The sequence below is a fragment of the Sorex araneus genome, chromosome 7 (assembly GCF_027595985.1).
Source record: "Sorex araneus isolate mSorAra2 chromosome 7, mSorAra2.pri, whole genome shotgun sequence".
In the NCBI taxonomy this organism is placed as follows: Eukaryota; Metazoa; Chordata; class Mammalia; order Eulipotyphla; family Soricidae; genus Sorex; species Sorex araneus.
In genome coordinates this window covers 18387794-18406982 of record NC_073308.1, presented here as the reverse complement: position 1 = coordinate 18406982, position 19189 = coordinate 18387794, and the positions used below count along the sequence as shown (strand labels likewise).

The following is a 19189-nucleotide window of genomic DNA, read 5'->3' as shown; positions in this document are numbered from 1 at the left end:
GGAGTAATGCTTAAGCATTGCCAGGTGTGATTCAAAATTAAAGAGAAACAACTGCAACCAAGTAAAGTAAAGCCTTGACTAAGAAAGTTGATCTCCACTGGGTCTAGCTCCACATCAGGATACCCAGAGAATGTGATGATAGCAACACCACAGAGCTCTTGGACATAATTCTCACCAGACTGATGTTAGGGGAGCAAAAAACATAAGAATACTGACCCCCAGTTCCTTTTCAAATAACAATATTTGATGGAGGAATAGTCACTGGGAATAAGAGTCAAAAAAGGAGAATCAATAGCATGAGAGATTGGAGGATGAGCTTCATTCTACATAAGAGTCACCCTGTCAACAGCCAAGAGTCACCCTGCTTCTAGGAGATCACAGCAGCTGTGTCTTGGGAAGTCACTTATCCTTCCATTCTAGTGAGCCTAACAAGATCCAAAGTGAGGGATAATCCTCCTCTGCAGATCAGGGAGAGTCCCCAAAGGAGCACTGAACATAATATAAAGCAGTTAGATAACAAGTTACAAACTCAGTCACTGTCCACTTCTGTTGGGACTGAGAGCAAGTGCAGTATTTAGGGCCCATTCCTTGGATGCACCTAACCCAGGTTAGATTTTTATTTATTTCTTTCTTAAATTTTTTTATAGAATTATTCACAGTAATTGATTACATTCAATATTTCAACACCAATCCCAACACTATTATATCTTCCCACCACTATTATTTTGAATTTTACCACCACCACCACCACCACCACCACCCAAGCCAGCCCCAAAAGCAGATGCTAAATAATTTATTTTGTATTGCTTGTTATAAATAACTGACTAAAAGTGATCCAAAAAGTTTTCCTTTGAGGAAAGTGTATGAAAATTTTTATATCTCACCTTGGAGGCATTAAACTTGTATTAGATATCACTAAGAGGTTGGATGCTGACTTGGAAGTCTGGAGGCATCTCTGTGGTGTGTTGCTCTCTTCTGATATTCATTTGTAAGTCTCTGGATCATGGCTGTTAATGCGCTTAACTGGGGCCCAGAGGTGGTTCATGGGCATGACTGCCAGAAAACTGGAAGTGAAAGGAAATGAGAGAGGAATCCATTCCTGACTCTAGACAAGCCTGGAGATTTCAGTCACAGGTCTCGCATACCTGTTTTTCAGTGAATTCAATCTATGCATTGGGGACTCAGGGCAAGCCTGTGAAGGTCAACCATTAGCATGACGGTGATTGGGTTCTGGAGGTTTGAGGCTGCCGAGGTTCTTTTGCAGCAAGCTGAGGGACACATCTGCCTCCCTTTGAGGTGTCCAGGTGAAATCAGCCTGGCATGAGGTGGAGAGAAATCTCTGTAGCACAATGCCCTCTTCCAAGATCCATTTTTGAGTCCAGGTAAGATTTCTGGCCCTATCTGGTTTCCAAGCACTGCTGAGTGTAGCTTTTGAAGCCCTTGAGCCTCCCTGTGGTGGCCTACATAATTTCTAAACAGCATCGAATCCTCCAGCCTGGCACTGAACTGCCAGCTCTGTGACCCAGAGTGGCTGATCAGGTCCCCGGGTCTTTTGGACATTGTTCATAGGCTCTCTTCACCCAAAAAGTTTTCTGTTTCCCACACAAAATGAAGGATTTTACACATCTTTAATTCATATGCATCCTCTATGAGGTAGACAGTTTTCAAGAAGAGGGAGCAGAAGCAATCTTTAAAGAACTTGAACACATATATATATACATACTATATATGTATACATATATATATACTGGCTTTAAAAAAGCCTTCAGCCTTTTCCTAACATCATTTTTGCCTATCCCTTCATACCCTATTAAAATGCATGAAATGATGGGGCCAGAGCAAGAGTATAGGGAGTAGGGTGTTTGTCTTGCATACAGCTGACCCAGGTTCAATCCCTCGAATCCCATATGGACCCCCAAGGACCACCAGGAGTAATTCCTGAGTGCAGAGCCAGGAGTAATCCCTGAGCATCACCAGATGTGACTCAAAAAGCCAAAAATACCCCCCAAGATGTACACAATGGTAGGTAAATTCCCTATCCAGAGGACAAGTAAACAGTTTTAGTTCAATTGCACATGCTGGTCTCTTTTTCAATAATGATATACTTGTAAAGTTTCTTGATGTTTTAAGCTAATATGTCTTCCTCAACATTGTAATTAAGTTTATTAAGCATGATTTAAATTGAACAAAATTGCTCACAAACCGAACAGCAAATTCATTCCAAAGACATATGAAAGGATGATTGTGGATCATCTCTACAGAGATTCATCACCACAAAACAAGTAAAGAACCATTTGGGGGCTAGAATAATAGCACAGCATGTAAGGTGTTTGCCTTGCACGCGGCCAACCTGGGTTTGATTCCCAACATCCCATATGGTTATCCCGAGCACCGACAGAAGTAATTCTGGAGTGCAGAGCCAGGAATAACCCCTGTGCATCGCCAGGTGTGACCCAAAAAGAAAAAAAGAATCATTTTAATGAGCACACAATAGCCAGCTGGATTTGGGTAGTTCAGACTCAGAAAGAACCATGTAGCTGTTACATATGGTTAGCAGCAAGTGGCCAATCATCATCCAGGTGAGCAGAGAAAAATGCATACTCAAACACCACTTCAAACAATACAAAAATATCTGTGGATTGCTAAACAGCTGTAGCAGTCAAAGGCTGGCCTGATATTAATTCCCTAGAAATGAGGTAGCTCTTAGAGAAAAGCATAAGGAACATGAAACTTAGAATTCCAAACAGTTCCAAATTCTACACATCATTGCCTTTGGCTAAAAACCAAAAGTTTGCGTGCTCATCGTGGGGAGTATGTTTGGTCATGCCTTCAGAGTTACTTGTGCCCACAGATAGTGATCTCTACGTTAAAGGGTTCTAATTTCAAGGTCTGGGCAGATGGCAGAGCCAACCAGTCAGTGTGGGAGATAAGAGAGTTAGGGTCTGGATGCAGCCCAGGCAAAAAGGACTGAGCTGTCACAGTGAGTCAGTAGAGAACTGGCTGTCAGTTAGCCACGCATTGAGTGTCTTCTGTATACAGAATGTTTCTTGGATATCGTGCCTGTTTTTGAGAAGTTCAAAACAGAAATGCCAAAAACATCAAATAATCCATTCAAAATCACAAAAGTCAGAAAGAGCCATGTGACGTCAGACTGAACTGTGTTTGTTGAGTTATCTGAGGACGGACTGACTCGAATCAAGCAAAACTCAACTGGAGAATGAAAAACTAACAGGAGGTAAAGATTTAATTTGAAGTACTTGAAAATTATAAAGCGTGGCTGTGGGAGGGAAGAGAGGCAACAGAAAAATATCAAAACCAATGATATCCTTGAGAAGGAGAGATAGACCAAGTGGCAAGAGGAAGTAGAAAGACCACGTGAAGGTCAGAGGGTAAGGCCAGACTTTGGGAACAGAGTTAGGTGTCTTTAAAGTATTCCTTCAGAAGTTGAGACAGAATTGTGGAAAGGATAATGCTATCCAAACAAATATTGCTCGAGACTCTGCCACACACAGACTTGAGGGAGGTTTCCTTGAAATTAGATGCCATGGAGAAACAACAAAGAAAGAGTGTAGAAACAATGAAACAGATGGAGTGGAAATGTAGTCAGAATCTAGGACTCTGTTAGGTTTTCTCAACCCTAGCAGCACGATAGAATAACCAAATACCCAGCTCAGACCAAGTAAATTCTAACCTCTCTCCCAAGTTGATAAGATGTTGACATTTTGCAAAAGCTATTCTAACATTTCAACTGTGCAGTTAGAGTTAAGAGGCCTAAAATATTAATTCTAGGAAGAATAGTAAAGGAACACTAGCTACTGCCGCTAAGATTAGGAGTCTCCAACACTGACGAGAGACCACTTAAATGGATCTCATGGTGGAAGGGTCCACCTCTGCCTTTGTCTTTCCTTTCCCTCCCATTTCCCACCTCTCCTTTTCCTCTGCATTAGTGTTCCTCAATTTTTTTCTGGCCATGTCCCCTTACAATCTTGTTTCTTTCCTGTGGCCCCTCCCCATACCAGTTGGCCCTTAGTCTCATGCCATGGCACCCCATCTGTGAATATTTTCTTCTATGGTCCCTTGAAATGTTCTGGGGGCCCACATTGAGAAATGGTCCTAGTTGAGAAATTCTGGTCATCACTCAAGCTGATTAACATTTGTTGAAAGCATTTAACAAAACCAACTACTAGTCACAGATAAAGCTCATGCGATTTGAATTCTGAATATCTCATCCGCAGTGACCTCCTTTCTCTAAGTCATCCTTTTCCAATTATGCTAAATTGAAGGAGACCATTTTTCCTCCTCTGATTATGAAAGTAACTCATTCTCAGTAGAAAATGTGTAAGACCCAGCTGGTATAATGAAGTAGAATATAATCCATAACCTTAACATTCAAAACTAATCACAGATATAACTCCATATGTCCACTGTCCCGTGATGAACACAGCTGCCAACAGCTTGCACCCAGACCCTGTCAGCATCCCTGCAAGCTACCCCATTTTGCCTTATCTTCCCATGAAACTTTTCCAACCCTGATTTTCAACAAGCACAGCAGCTTTGTCCCTTCACCTTATTCTATAGAAGCTTTCCCCAGGGAGGCACATTTTTCTTGCCACAATTTCTATTGAAAGATACCCTTAGAGATATGTTACCTAACTAGCAGGGTTTTTGTTTGTCTGTTTGTTTGTTTGGGGGTTATATCTGGTCATGCTCTGAGATTACTTGTGAGTTCAAAATGTAGGTGCGTGACGCATGTGCTCCATGGCCAAGAACCTCCTCCCCAGTCTCTCCAACAGAGAAAGGAAGAGATGGGGAAACTACAGACTGATGGCCAAAATGGCCCAGTTAATGCAGAGTTGTTGGCACACTTATCGAACATCTGAAAGGGTTTGAGGTATAGGACTGCGCATAGGAAACTGAACAGTTAAAAAGCATTTAAACAGAGCCAATTCTCTTGCGGTGGGGGGTGGGGTGGGGGGTGGGAGGTGGGGAGGGGGGATTAACTAAAGGAGATACTCTATTTCCCAGGGGCATATTGCTATATTGCTTTTCTCATCTCCTTTAGTTGTACATATTAAACAACTAAGTTCACTTCTTATTAATACTTGCAGTTATTTGGATAAATATAGTAAGAGATACAGATTTCAAAATTTAGTTCTCTGGCCTCTGAGAGTAAGCAAGTCCTTTACCATAAATCCCAGAAAAAGTCCTCAAGCTGGTCCAGCTTGTCCTGTCCCATGGAGGTCTCTTAACTCATAACAGCATGCATCAAGATTGTGCTTTTATGCTTTCTGGATGTCCCATTTTGATGCTCAGGTAGCTTTGCCACTTTCCTTGGGTCCATCTAAGGTCCCACTGTGGGACCCCTACCTTTTAGGGTGTTAGGAACTATGGCAACCAAAGCCTGAGTCAAGTAATTATGACAGATGCCCAGGAGTAGATCTATTTCAGAGTCATTAAATTCCTAAATATTAGAAGCACAGTATTAACAGTCTTCTTGTGTTTAAGGAAAGAACATTGTTCTATAGTAAAATATGAAAAGACTATAGTGAAAATATAAAAACAAGCAATTCACTTCAAATGTAAAGTCCAGAATCACCAAGAGTTTTGGCGTATAAGTAATCGAGACTGACTTGGGGAATTGTGACAATGAGTGGTAAAAAACAAAGGAAAGGTTAAAGATAAACTCAGAGGATAAAATGTGTTCATAAGAGCACTGTAAGCTTCTCTAGGGGGAGGGAAAAGAGACAATTCACTGATGAAGCCTAAAGCACTTAAGGTTAATACCCAATGCTTACTCTTGGCTCTATGCTCAGGGGTCACTCTTAGATGGACATGGGTACCGTATGTGGTGTTTGGGATCAAACATAGGTGGACCACATGCAAGTCATGTGCTCTATCCACCATACTATTGCACCAGCCCCTCACTAGCTTTTTTGATGCAACAACCCGTCACTATTACCCAATGCCCTCTCCCTCTATGCCCTGACCTACCCAATTTGTTTGTGAGATCTTACTACTCTGTGGTGTGTGTGTGTGTATGTGTGTTAGGCACACATGCATTATTCATGTTTAATAATACATTGTATATACTTGCAGATACAGGTGTTTGTGTGTGACATTATTTGCTTGTTGTCTGGCTTCTCTCACCGTACCGGAAGCTCATGAGAACAGAAACTTAATTTTTGTTCATGGTTTTATTTATATCATATAACATAGTGCCAGACAAGGGGCACTCAATATATGCTTGCTGAAAGAATTAGTGAGTGATGGATCAGGCAAATGACATGTATATAATGTCTTTTTTTCAAACACGCTGATATTTCAATTCTCCTTCACTTATCTCGAGCATGCCTCATCAGCTGGGCTTGATGGACACTCTGGATTAAGGTGCTCCTCCCTTCCAAGGGGCAGGTGTTAGTTGAAGACGTGTCAACAGATTTGACCTTTCATGCATATCTACATATAAAACATGCATTGTTCTCCAATTTTTTTTGTTTCCAGCAGGGCTCACAGCTTTACACGAAAAATAATCAGCAGTGAAAATGGCAGCCCCTAACAGTCTGGTAAATTTTCATCTGGGCCCAGGTGGGTGATAGTTTCATTTCCACTCCTCTTTTTCGTGAATCCTGACCAACCTGGGAGTTTTCCTTTTCTTCCTCAACAACCCTAGTTCATAATCTCTATATGCCTCTTCATTTAAAAAGGAATATCCTGCAATTTCCCACTAGCAACTGATGATGATGGTGGTGGTGGCGTTGATGATGATGGCGACAACGTTGATGACAATGGTGATGACAACAGTGATGATGATGATGGCGATGATAGTGAAATGACACAGGCTCTCTAGCTAGTTAAACCCCTGGTAGATGGAGTTTTGTCTGTCAGCACATTTGTTGACCATCATATATAGTGTAGTATGCCAGGTGCTGAAGGAAATAATAAAGGCTTGTATTATAACGTAATTACCTTGGCTGTGAAAAACATTCAATAAATATGTGTTGAATGATTCATTATTAAGCTTTTTGGTTTCTACAGTCACACTCTTATTCATTCCTTCTTCTGCTAACTTTTATTCTAAATCCAAGGTATATTTTTCAAAAACATTCATTTCAAGCCGGTAATGATAAAATACGGCACAAATTAGGAGTAAAAGAAAATTCAGATAGTATAAGCAGCATAGTTAGACTTTAAAAGGCATAAAATAACTGCATCACTCTTGCAAAAAGATCTTTGAGAGCTGCAACAGCACAGCATCGTGTCTGTCCTGGATATGAACTTTGACTCCAGAGGTAGGAGCACTGGCTTGCATGTCTGAGGCCAACTGTTCATACATTCTTGTTTTGTTTTGTTTCAATATTTATTGAGCACTTTTTAATGTACCAGGCATGGTGCAAGGCACTGGCTAAAACAATGATTAAGACATAGTCTCTCAAGGAGCTCATAGTCTAATGGTAAACTACTGAGTAAACTGAGGTACAGAGAGGTAAATGCCTTACCCAATGAGGTAGAAAGAGCCAGGGAAATGCGGGACTAGAGCTGGAGAGAGGGCCGGGTATTAAGAGAAACCCCATTTGAAAAGCAAAGTCTGCATATAGAAACATGATTACAAAATCTGCTTGCAAAAAGGAAAAAATAGCTTTCATTTTCCACCATGACTGAATCCACGTCTTTCAATGAATGAAGTCATTACCTGATGACATTTCTGTATCTGCCCCTTGAGACAGGCCACCAGTCTTGGAAACAGTAACTACAGAAAGCCTGGAATCTAATGTAAGCGCTGGGAACCATCCTGATTTAGTCCATGGATGTTGAATGTACAGCACATCTAAGATACTTCTACATGTAGAAGTCTGGGGGGAAAAAAATTCCCCTCTAACCCTCCTTAAGTTGATTCTAATAATTTATAGATGCCACGGAAATTAGAGAATTTCTTGCCCTCCTTATATAAATTATTTTGGCTTTACAATGGTTAAGCTTCATTTAGATGTCTCATAAGCAATCTACACATCATACAGATATATACAAAGATATCACAGCGAGCTGCACGTGTTCAGCCACTGACCACAGTCACGGATGGCAGGCAGGAGCCTGTATAAGGCAATTTCTTTTGTGATAATGACACATGATATTCAAGGAAAAGGGTCAAGTCCAAGAAGAACCGCCTACTTTAGTGATGTGATGCAATTATTTCAGCAGGCTAAAGGTCTGGCTCACAAACAGAAAGCAGTGAACAGGCACAAAAGAGTTTGCTTTCAAATGTGGGAACCATAATTATCACATCATCTAAGCAGGAAGCCATCAAAGATACCACTGGCCTGGACGCTGCGACTGACTTATAACGCGGAAGTGGCACGAATGAGTTATTGCTCCTAGAATGAAATCTGATGCAAAATTCATCCATTGAGGATATCCAAAGAAATCCCAAGACAGGAATTCTGAATCGTGATCAGGTGCTCACTTCAAGCTCACTTCCTGTAGCGTCTTTGGTTGGGGCACTGCTCCTCACTTTGCTGTGGAGGATTTTTTTTCTTTATCAGGCTGTTCTGGGCATTTGCTTTTAGAAGAGAAGGCCTGTACACTTTCAGATGTTTTATTGTTTGAGTGATCCTGCTCCACTTCACACAAATAAGCATCAATAGGTCCCTTGGTGCTCCTTATAAGCGCTGTAATAGAGTCATCTCTGGGCGCTGGAACATCCAATCTGGTTCCTGTTGGTGCTTTCACTGCAATAACAATCTGCTCATGAAAAGCTTGAATACTATGGACATCTTGATATGTCACGTATGCTTGTCTTTCATTTTCTTTGTCATCTGTTAACTCAAACAACTGTTGAGCACAGTTTTTAATCAAATCATCCAGAGCGTCCTCCATCCCCGACAAGTCAAAGCTCTTCCTGTAGCGTCTTTGGTTGGGGCACTGCTCCAAAACTGTTCGGGTCAGACCCCATCCATCGAATACGATTCCTGGATTTCTTTTCGACCAGCTCTATGCCATCCACGATGCTGGTGATGTCAAACACTCTTCGCTTTCACACCCCCAGCTTGGTCACCACCTAATTTCGGTGGAGAATGCCCCCAGGAGAAAGTCATCCCAGATAGAGAAGGGAAGACCAAGTAATAAGTGATTGGAGATCCTGTGCGGGAAGGGAGATGCGTGCTGAAAGTAGACTAGAGACTGAACAGGATGATCACTCAATACCCCTATTGCAAATCACAACACCCAAAAGGAAAGAGAGATATCAAATTGGAATGCCCCACCACAGAGGCGAGGTGGGGTTAGGGGAGTGGGATTGGGGGGGTGGGAGGGATACTGGGTTCATTGGTGGTGGAGAATGGACACTGGTGGAGGGATGGGCTCTCAAACATTGCATGAGGGAAAAACAAGCACGAAAATGTGTGAATCTGTAACTGTACCCTCACTGTGACTCACTAATTAAAAAATAAATAAATTTAAAAAAAAGAATGCCCCCAGGGGCAGATCTGGCTAGATTCATAAATTTCCAAGTTAAATAGACCAGTGAGAGATCAAAACGAGGTCTCTTCACTTGAAGAGCTTTTCTCATGGACACAGATTGCACTTTATCTTCTAACTTAATTCTTATTTTTGATGGCAACAGCCCCCTGACATTGATGGGGTCTGGGCAGCGGCCGCGCACAGTCTCCTTCCGGGTCCACGAGCAAGCTGGGCAGTTTCCGCGCTGGCCACTGCTGACCCGTAGCCGCTGGTCCTCGTACTCCGCCGCTCTCCCGCCTTCTCCCACCCGGGTCGGCACAGCCCCCAACCCGCCGCTGCCGCCTCCCCCTCCCAGCGCAAGGTCTGGGGCAGGGCCACTGCGGAACTCGGTCGGCCCCACGATACGGGCAACGCACAGGCCAGCAGGGCGAGCACGCGGGGTCAGGGCTCCCGGCCCGCCACGTTCCTGCCTGCACAGTGCCCCGTCCAACTGTTCATACTTGGCACTGTATAACCCCTACCAGAACCACCAGTTGTGGCTCTGGTGACCTTCACAACAAAAATAGCAAGCAAAACAACAGAAGTCATTCTTTCCAATTCAAATTCTGTATTTTAGCTCAACTTATTTGGATTCTGCAATAATTCAAATGAAGATCATCCAAACAAATCTTAGTTGGATTGTATTCTTCACACATTTTAATGGGTTTTGCTGTGAAAGCAAGTGATTTAAACAAGTATTAAAGTAACTACTTAGACCACTTAAGGGAATATGCAGACTAGTGAGCCACTCACCCAAAGTACATTGCTTCATTCCTTATTCCTAACAAACAGCTCCAATTTTGCTAGGGCCACACTGGTGGTGTTAAGCATTTATTTTTTGCAGAATATTTGCAGATTGAGGTGATTGTGTCATCCAGGAGAATGAAGAAAGTGGGAGATGCATGCATGGTTTTTCCAATGAAGGGCCACCCAGTGGGACAGACCCCTCTGGCTTTGGGCCCTTTTTCCTTTTTCTCAGTCTCTAAGATATGTGAAACACAACAATCAGCTTTGTGGTTGACGGCATGCAAGGCAAGAGCCTTAAACTCTGTATTATATTTCCAGCCCTGTGTGGGCTTTTTAAAAGAGTCACTGAGACTATTTCACTACTGACCATTTAAAAACACTCTTTGGCCCAGGAAGTTCCTTATCTCTGTTAAGTTTCCTTAAAAAAATCCAAAGGATGCTTGCAGAACCCTGACTTTCTTTCTCAGTCTTAGGGGGAAAAATCGCCTCTCCTGTGGGTTATCTCTCCCCATCCTTTTGCTGTGGGTTTCATTGCTCCTTTTGTTACACATGATGTCACAGACAACCCCTAGATGCTCCTCCAGAGCTTTTATTTGAAGCAATTCAGTTAAACGCTGAGTCGCCTCGCAATACTGTTTTCCAGGTTTTGAGCTATTTTCCACTCTTTTCTTTCCCACAGCCAACAATACAAGAAAAAAGGACTGTGGGTCAGGTAATGTAAGCAACAGACTGCCCCATTATGGCCAAAAATGTAACCGCCCCATGGACGCCAAAGGAAAATATTCATTAAAGTGACACATGTTAATAGTATTGAAAGCAAGACACTTGTTTGGACAGCCAGATGTTGAAGAGTGCCACATCCTGATGAGCTGAAATGCTCTCAGTTCTTTTAGATCTTCCTTCCTTATTTTGATTGCAAGTCAAGTTTCAGGGAAATTCTTTCCCACTACTGTCTACTGATCACATCACAAAAGCATTTGAAAATCTTACTTGCTTCCTATAAGAAGAGATGGAGAGCAGAACCACAAATATTTGTGTAAATGTCACCGTGTATTATTGGAAGCTGAGTCCCGTCTGTTGGAGGGACTGCAGTAAGGGAGCTCTTGCACTCCTGGCCGTCTGACTTTAGACTCATCCTACACAAAGCAGAAATCTGCCCACCCAGATACTTCCCTGGCTTTAATCTCATCATTTTCAAAATGGAAAGGCTTTTCCAGGTCTTCCTTCCTCTCTCTGCAGTCTTCAGAAAGCTGCTGTGTGTTCTGTTAGGAACATTTCCAAGCTCCAGTAAAGAAAGAAGAAGGTGAGAGCAGTGTTCTGGCCCATAAGGGCAGAAAGCAGTGTCCAAAGCAAAAGAGAAAAAAACCCTTTGGGAAGGCAGCCAGGTCAATGACCCAGCCCATCATTCACCAAAAAGGAAGCAAAGACCGAGGAGCATTAACTCTTTCCTGAAGAAGTCACAAGCAGAGACCCATTTTTGTGGAATTAGATCATAAATGGACCAAGCAGCCTGTTCAGTCATTTGTCACCAAATAGCAAGAATGTGGTGTCCTAACATGGAAAGAATGTCATGCCCTAAACATTTATTTTTGGCCATGTCTTTCTCAGCCTGGAGATCAAAACTTCAGCAAATAGATAAGCCACATTTGGGGGCCCTCTCATACCCATTCCTTACTGACCAGTTTGGTACCATTATCCTGCCCATATTTTAGCCTGGCAGGCACAGTCATGATCTCTAACCTTGGTTTTGTTTGTTCAAGAAGTCTCCTCTCCTTCCTAACCTATTCATTAGGACCACAGTGCCTCTTTAGGTCTTCCTTTGTCTTTGCTGGTGTTTCTAGGGAAATAAATAAACCTTCTGTATTTTGTTCACTGAATGAATAGAGTTTGTTTCTGCAATTCTCATTCCCTCGTGGCTGTTTCTTATAGGAGGTATGTAAAAATTGGGAGAATGTGTGGGAAGCAGAAGGGATCCAATGGGTTTCCAAGCATCAAAGTTATCTTTAGGGAACATCATGAAATACCATCTTGAGTCTTCCTTCCAAGAGACCTGCATGCTAGAAGGTTGATCCACTGCATTCAGATCAAGTATTAAGTTCTTGGGTTCCTGCAGAGTCCATCCTGCAATGATGGAACAGCTGTTTCCTTATGCAGAAAAAAAAGATGAATAGTTTTCTACTTTCTGTCCATCCACATCCATACTCAAAGAAATTAGTGATAATACTTGATGATCTACTTTATTTTTAAAATCCTTCATGATGAAAAGAAAATCATTGGTCAAAACTTTAATTTTATTCTCATCTTCTCTGTGCCCTTGATTTGTCTTCATTACTTACTTAAGGTTAGAGTAAAGCATCCCCCAAATGTAAAAGTGCTACTGTGAAAAAAGTGCGAGCACTAGTGAGGTTGTCCAGGGCCAATTTCAGCCATGTCACTTTTGTTTGTCTTTTTGTGTTGGTTTATTTTATTTTATTTTATTTTATTTTGGGCACCATGGTTTATAATATTGACAATGGCAGTGTTTCATGCCAAAAAAGTTTTTAAAAATTCCTCAACACCACGCTGCCCACCAAAGTGTCGGATTCCCTCCATCAATGTCCAGTGTCCCCACAACTTCCCCACTCCCCTATAATGACATGCTTCCTGTTAAAGAGCAGTCCTTGGTTTCTATTCTCTTTGAGTAGTAGTTGTTGTTTCTTTATATTTTTACTTTTTTTGTTTGTTTTGGGGCCATACCCACTGTATCAGGGCTTATTCTTAACTTGTGCTCAGGGATCACTCCTGGTAGGACCCAGGGGATCATATGGAGTACCAGGTATTGAACCCAGGTTGGCCCCTTGCAAGGCAAGTGCCTTAGCCACTGTACTATCTCTCTAGACTACTATGTTATTTTATGTCCCATATGTGAGGGAGATCATTCTTTATCTATACCTGTCCTCTGTCTAACTTAATTCAGCATGATGTTCTCCAGATCCAGCCATGTAGCTGCAAATTGTATGATTTCATCTTTTCTTATAGCTGAGTAGTATTCTGCTGTACTACAGTTTCTCTATGTGTTCATCTGTTCTTGGGTAGTTGGACTGTTTCCAGGTTTCATTATTGTGAAGAGTTTAACCATGCCTCTTAGGAATTGTGTGACTTTTAACAAGTTACCAGACTTCCTAAACTTTAGTTTTGGAAAAGCAGAGGATATGATAGCTAAGATGGTCAGAAGATTTAAATAAGATAATCCAGGTTTAAAAGACCTTGAATTTGATCCCTGGCATTGCATGATCCTTTGAGAACCACCATGAGTGAACCCTGAGCACTGAGCTAGGAGCAGCCTCCTAGCACTGCTGGGTGTTGCTCCAAACCTAAAACAAAAGAGATATTTCATGTAAAACTCTTAAGCACTTTGCTTGGCTCTTGACAAAACTTTAGTAATTATTAATAATTAGTAATAGTTCTACAATAATATCTTCTATTTATGGAGCAATTTATTCATTTATGTTTTATAAGTAATTACTTTGTAAAGAGACAGCTTGTTTTGCAAAGTGGAAAGATATGCCAAAATTAGTGGTGGTATACCTATGATTTTTTTTTGTCCAAAGAGAATTACATGAATTTCACTAACAAACTTTACCAAAAATATTTACACGCATAAACACATATGAAATAAAAAGTAGGTATTTGTTTTCATTTTTCTTAAATCAAATATTGTGTTCCATAATAAGAGGATTATGAAAGTTACACATTTCTCTTTCTTTAAAAATCCTCTCCAATTATTTCCATGTGTATGCAGGAGTCTCCCAATATATTTATATCTAACATTTGTCATTTAGTTACCATTTTGTTGTCAAAAATGTTTCCACAGAGAATACCCAAGATGAGATGGATATGAATTTTAATCTTCATAAGGGCCATATTACGGGGATTTGGGCGTAAAAAGCAATTTTGCATGACATTCATTTTGTCTGTCAAGGTGTGCCATGCAGTCTCATCAGCCAGAATAAATTCCATGGCAGTACTACCATTGTTGCCTTTGTTCAGGATGTTTGTCTGAGAAAAATGAGAACAACAGCAGCTCAAATGACTGGATAAAACATCTGTCCAGTATTCACTTCAGGGAATAGAGAAGGGAGAGGGATAGAAACAGAAAGAATGGAGAAGGAAGATAAGAGAAGCAGCTCTTTTGCACATATTAATAAGCAAAATTCAAGCTTTCAAAATAGTCAAAGCTTTGCCTGGACCCAACTTCAGACCCTGTACCAAGTATTCCCACCCACATCAATGGGATTAGTGAGCGCACTGACCCATGGCCAGCTCTGGCCAACATTCAGTGAAAAAAGTTAGAATTCAGAATGTTTCCTCCCAAGTCTATTTGTTCATTCTATGAAGAGAATCATTCTCCCTCATAAAGTTCAGCTGCTTCCAGTATCTGTAGTTCTCCTCCCCTTGGAGGAGGACTCTGGGTCTTTAAAATACCAAAAATACCAATTAAAAGGAACCGCTGATTTAATTGTTAAAATAACAGTTAAAAGCACTCAGGTCTTGTTATTTTGGCCCTTAGCAACAGGCAGCCCCTAGTTTGTGTAAGGGTGGGAAAGGCGAGGGTAAAGAGGAGAGAAAGCAGAAACCTGCTGGGTCTTATTCTAATCAGGGCTTCTCGACTTGGCAGCAGGCACAACCCAGCTCCGGGTTCGCAGCACGCTAACCCCCAGGGTGCTGGAGAGGAGAATAGCCAGCAGAGCAGGTGCGGGACTCTCCCTGCCCACCATTCAGGGGCTTGCATTTACTCTGTGCCAGAAAGCTGGTGGGCAGTGAAAGAATCCCTGAGTTTGCCATGGGCAGGAGCGAGTGGGAAAGTAGGGAGTGATCAATGCGTCCAGCCTGCGGAGGGCAGCGACCTAAGAAAAAGCTCCACAATGCCATCATCTTGATCTGGAACGCTCATGGCTATTCAGTCCTCGAGAGAGACTGAGAAACATTTCACCCACCCCAGTCCCTGCACCCTCAGCCAGCCTTGCGCCTGGAGCTTGCGTCCAAGTAGATGGTGTCACGGAGCAGAGAAACAGAACGGAAACTGATATCCATCCATCACCTTGAGCCATCCATGACATCACGTAGGGACTAGTGCTCAGCGTTATCTCCTTTCTCCAAAGGATGTGCACAATGAGATACCAGGCTTGGAATTTGAGATAAAAATAGTCATATTTTCTCTCTCTGGGAAGCCAGGTCAGGCGCTCTGAGAGAAAGATTCCCTGGAAGTCCACTGGACAAAGCAGAGACGGGTCAGAATATGTCCATTCAAAATTCCCTGTCCCACAACTGCCTTATTCACTCCTGTATTCCAGGACCCAACACTGCACTGATGCATGGCAAACAGTCAGCAAAAAGTTTATTGAAAACATTTGTACACTGAGCAGGAAGATAATCATCCCTTTATCTTTTTCATCTTTCTTTCTCATTAATCATTCAGTTGAAAACTATTAGACAACTATCCCACTGGTTCTTTGGAATAAAAGTCTGATCTGAGCAAATATTGTTCTTCTTTATGGATCACTTGCACTAGTAAAAGGCAGATATTAACCATATAAAGCACCCACAAAATTCTATGTACAAAGGATCCAACAGCCCATATAAAATGGGAGAAAAGATGAACAAACACTTCTTAGAAGAAGACATATAAGTGGCCAGAATGAAAAAATAAAAGAAAAAATATAAATAAATAACTGGCCAGTACGTATATTTTTTTAAAAAGTGTTCATTTACCTGTGGTTTATTAACAGAACAAGGAAATGCAAGATATGAAAGTGGGGGGAGGTATAATAGATTACCCTGTACGCTAGGTTATAGAAATCAGAAGGAGAGGGAAAGCATGAAAGGTGAACACAAGAAGAGGCGAAGAGAAATAACATGGCAGCCCCAAGCACATCAGGTATAGAGGTGTGGCACCTGAGGACATGGCTAATCCACAGAATAAATGCACTGAAAGCAGGAGACCCAAATCACAGTAACTAAACATAAAACTGTGCTTTGTTTGCACTGGAGAAATAGTACAGCAGGGCAGGTGCTTGCTTGCACACAGCTGACCTGAATTTGATTCCCATACGGATACTCTAGCACTACCAGTAGTAGTTACTGAGCAGAGAGCAAGGAGTAATCCCTGAATGTTGCCTGGTGTGGCCCCAAAACAAACATACAAAGATATTCCTGTAACAGAGGCAGACTAGGAAGTTGGAGGTATCCTGGGTACATTGGTAGAGGTAATTTCACACTTGTGTTAGGATTGGTGTTGGAATATTCACACCTGAAACTTAACTGTGAATTACCTTGTAAATTATGGCATCTTAATTAAAATTTTTGAGTAAAAATTTTAAACAGTGTAAACAAAAAAATTGCTTGCTGTGCCTTTAAATAGAATTATTATGGCATGTATAACGTAAAAATCACTGTATCACTGTCATCCTGTTGCTCATCAATTTGCTCGAGCGGGCACCAGTAACATCTCTATTGTGAGACTTGTTACTGTTTTTCGCATATTGAATATGCCATTGGTAGCTTGCCAGGCTCTGCCATGCGGGAGAGATACTCTGGGTAGCTTGCGGGCTCTGAAGAGTGGGGCAGAGGAATCAAACTTGGGTCAGCAGCATGCAAAGCAAACGCCCTACCCGCTGTGCTATCGCTCCAGCCCATAACTTAAAAATACCAAAATGATATTTTTAATGTTTAAAACTTCCAATTGAATTAAAACTCCATTGAATTTCCAATTAATTAAATTTATCTTTATCATCAAAAGTTAGAAATATGGCCTTTCCGCTGCTGCATGAGCATGATCCCAGACGCCAACTAAACTTCTATGGACACCAGCAGCTCGCAGAAATGCCTCTAGACTGTGAACTGAGCCATTGCCCCATTTGGCGCCAGGGGTGTAGGTTTTCTCTCTCCAGGCTTTTCCATCTTATGAGCACCACAAAAGGGAAGTAAAAGCTTGAAGTGATGCGATTTCTGGCAGAATTTTCCCTAGAGTTTATACAGAAATCCAAAACTGCGCGGCCGCTATTGTGGCCGCAATTAGAGCCGTGCAACCTAATATCTCTTAATTGTCAGCAATGTGAAATGTTTTTTTTTTTTGCAGGTCTGACTTTGGGGGGAAACTCCAAACAATAATAGTGAGTTTTTTGTTGAAATATTGAAGGTAATAAAAGTACCAGCCATGTCTCTAGATTGTGAACTAAGCCATAGCCCCACGCCGGCCGAGGAGAGGAAATATCCTTCCTTCTCGTTTTTTTTTTCCCTTTTCGGGGAGAAGATGCATGGTGTCCGCCATATTATGAGGTCTATTAAGCAGGTACAAACTTGGTGGCAAGGGAAGGAGAAAACAAAATTATGTACTTGGAACAGTGGGACGCTTGGGCAGTCTCGGGCTGGGGTCGATACCAGCGCATGCTCCGCTGAGATTTGACCCAGGTGGCCACTTTGCTGCTGATCGACTGGGATCCGGAAGCCAACTAGATTACTTTTGGTCCCAGAAACTGCTTGCAGCCATGTCTCTAGACTGTGAATTAAGCCATAACCCCATGCTGACCAAGGAGGGGAAATATCCTTCTTTGTCGGGTTTTTCTCCCTTTTCGGGGAGAAGCGGTGTGGCATCCACCATATTATGAGGACTATTAAGCAGGCATGAACTTGGTGGCTTGGGAATGAAAAAAAAAGAGTATGTACTTGGAACAGTGGGACTTTATATCTCTTCATTCTCAGCAATGGAAAACTAATTATAAAATGCTTCCTTGGCAGTAGGGCTGTCTTTTGGGGGGGGGGGGGTTCTCCAAGAACAATAGTGAGTTTTGTGTTGAAATATGGAATGTAATCAAGATAAAGAGAAAATGAAGTGAAATTTATCAGTTACGTAGGCCAGGATGGGGGGCGGGGTGTGGGATGTATACTGGGGTTTTGGTGGTGGAATATGGGCACTGGTAAAGAGATGGGTGTTTGAGTATTGTATAACTGAGACATAAGCCTGAGAACTTTGTAACTTTCCACATAGTGGTTCAAGAAAATAAATAACTTTTTAAAAAGTTAGAAATATGTTCAGCTTTATAGAATGCAAATAGAAATGACAATGCACTACTACCTCACCAGTGAGAATGGCTTGTAGCAAATAATCCTGAGGCGACCAGTGGAGGTGGGGTTACAAAGCAAAAGAAGCACTCATTTGCTGCTAAGAGGATGTTGTCTTACGCAGTTCAGCATCATGAAAACAGTAGAGAAACTTCTCAAAAAAGTTTTTAAATGGAACTACCATGTGACCCAGTGATTCTATTCTTGTGCATCTATCCCAAGAATATGCAATCATTAATTTGGAAAGATATATACATAGCTATGTTTGTTACACACTAAGGGCAATGCACAAGAGATAGAAACAATTCAAAATCCAATGACAAGTGAGTAATAAAGAAGTTGTGGCATATATACATACAATAAAATATTATGCTGCTATATGAAAAGATGAAGTTTGTGTTAGCTACATGTGGATGGAGCTATGGGGGTGTTGTATTAAGAGAAATAAGCCACAGAGAGAAGGAAAAATAGCAGATGATTTCACTAATAAAATTTGATTATATATAAAATAAAGCAAAGGAACATATGGTATGCAATGATAACAAACCCTTTGTCTTTGATTGTCAAATTGAGATAGTCAAACAGTGGAGCAAGAAGACTTGTGGTGAGGAAGGAGGTAGTGAACTAAAAATAATGTAGCACGGTGGTAAAAGGTCTTTGATATTTTGGCGGGAGTAAAGATGTAGTAACTTTGTGCACTAAAATCATTACATTTAGCACTAAGGTAATCATGTCAACTCAACAAGAAAAAAATAACTATAATAATAATAATAAAATGTTATATGTAATTATGAATGAGGACCCCATGAAGGAAAAGGAGAAATAATGAGAATATAAGCACAAACTCAGC

At 41.5% G+C, this 19189-nt stretch overlaps 1 pseudogene; it reads right to left on the bottom strand.

Annotated features, from left to right (window-relative positions):
- Positions 1-8465: 8465 nt before the first annotated feature.
- Positions 8466-14142, bottom strand: LOC101538276 (transcription factor E2F6-like; annotated as a pseudogene).
- Positions 14143-19189: the final 5047 nt, after the last annotated feature.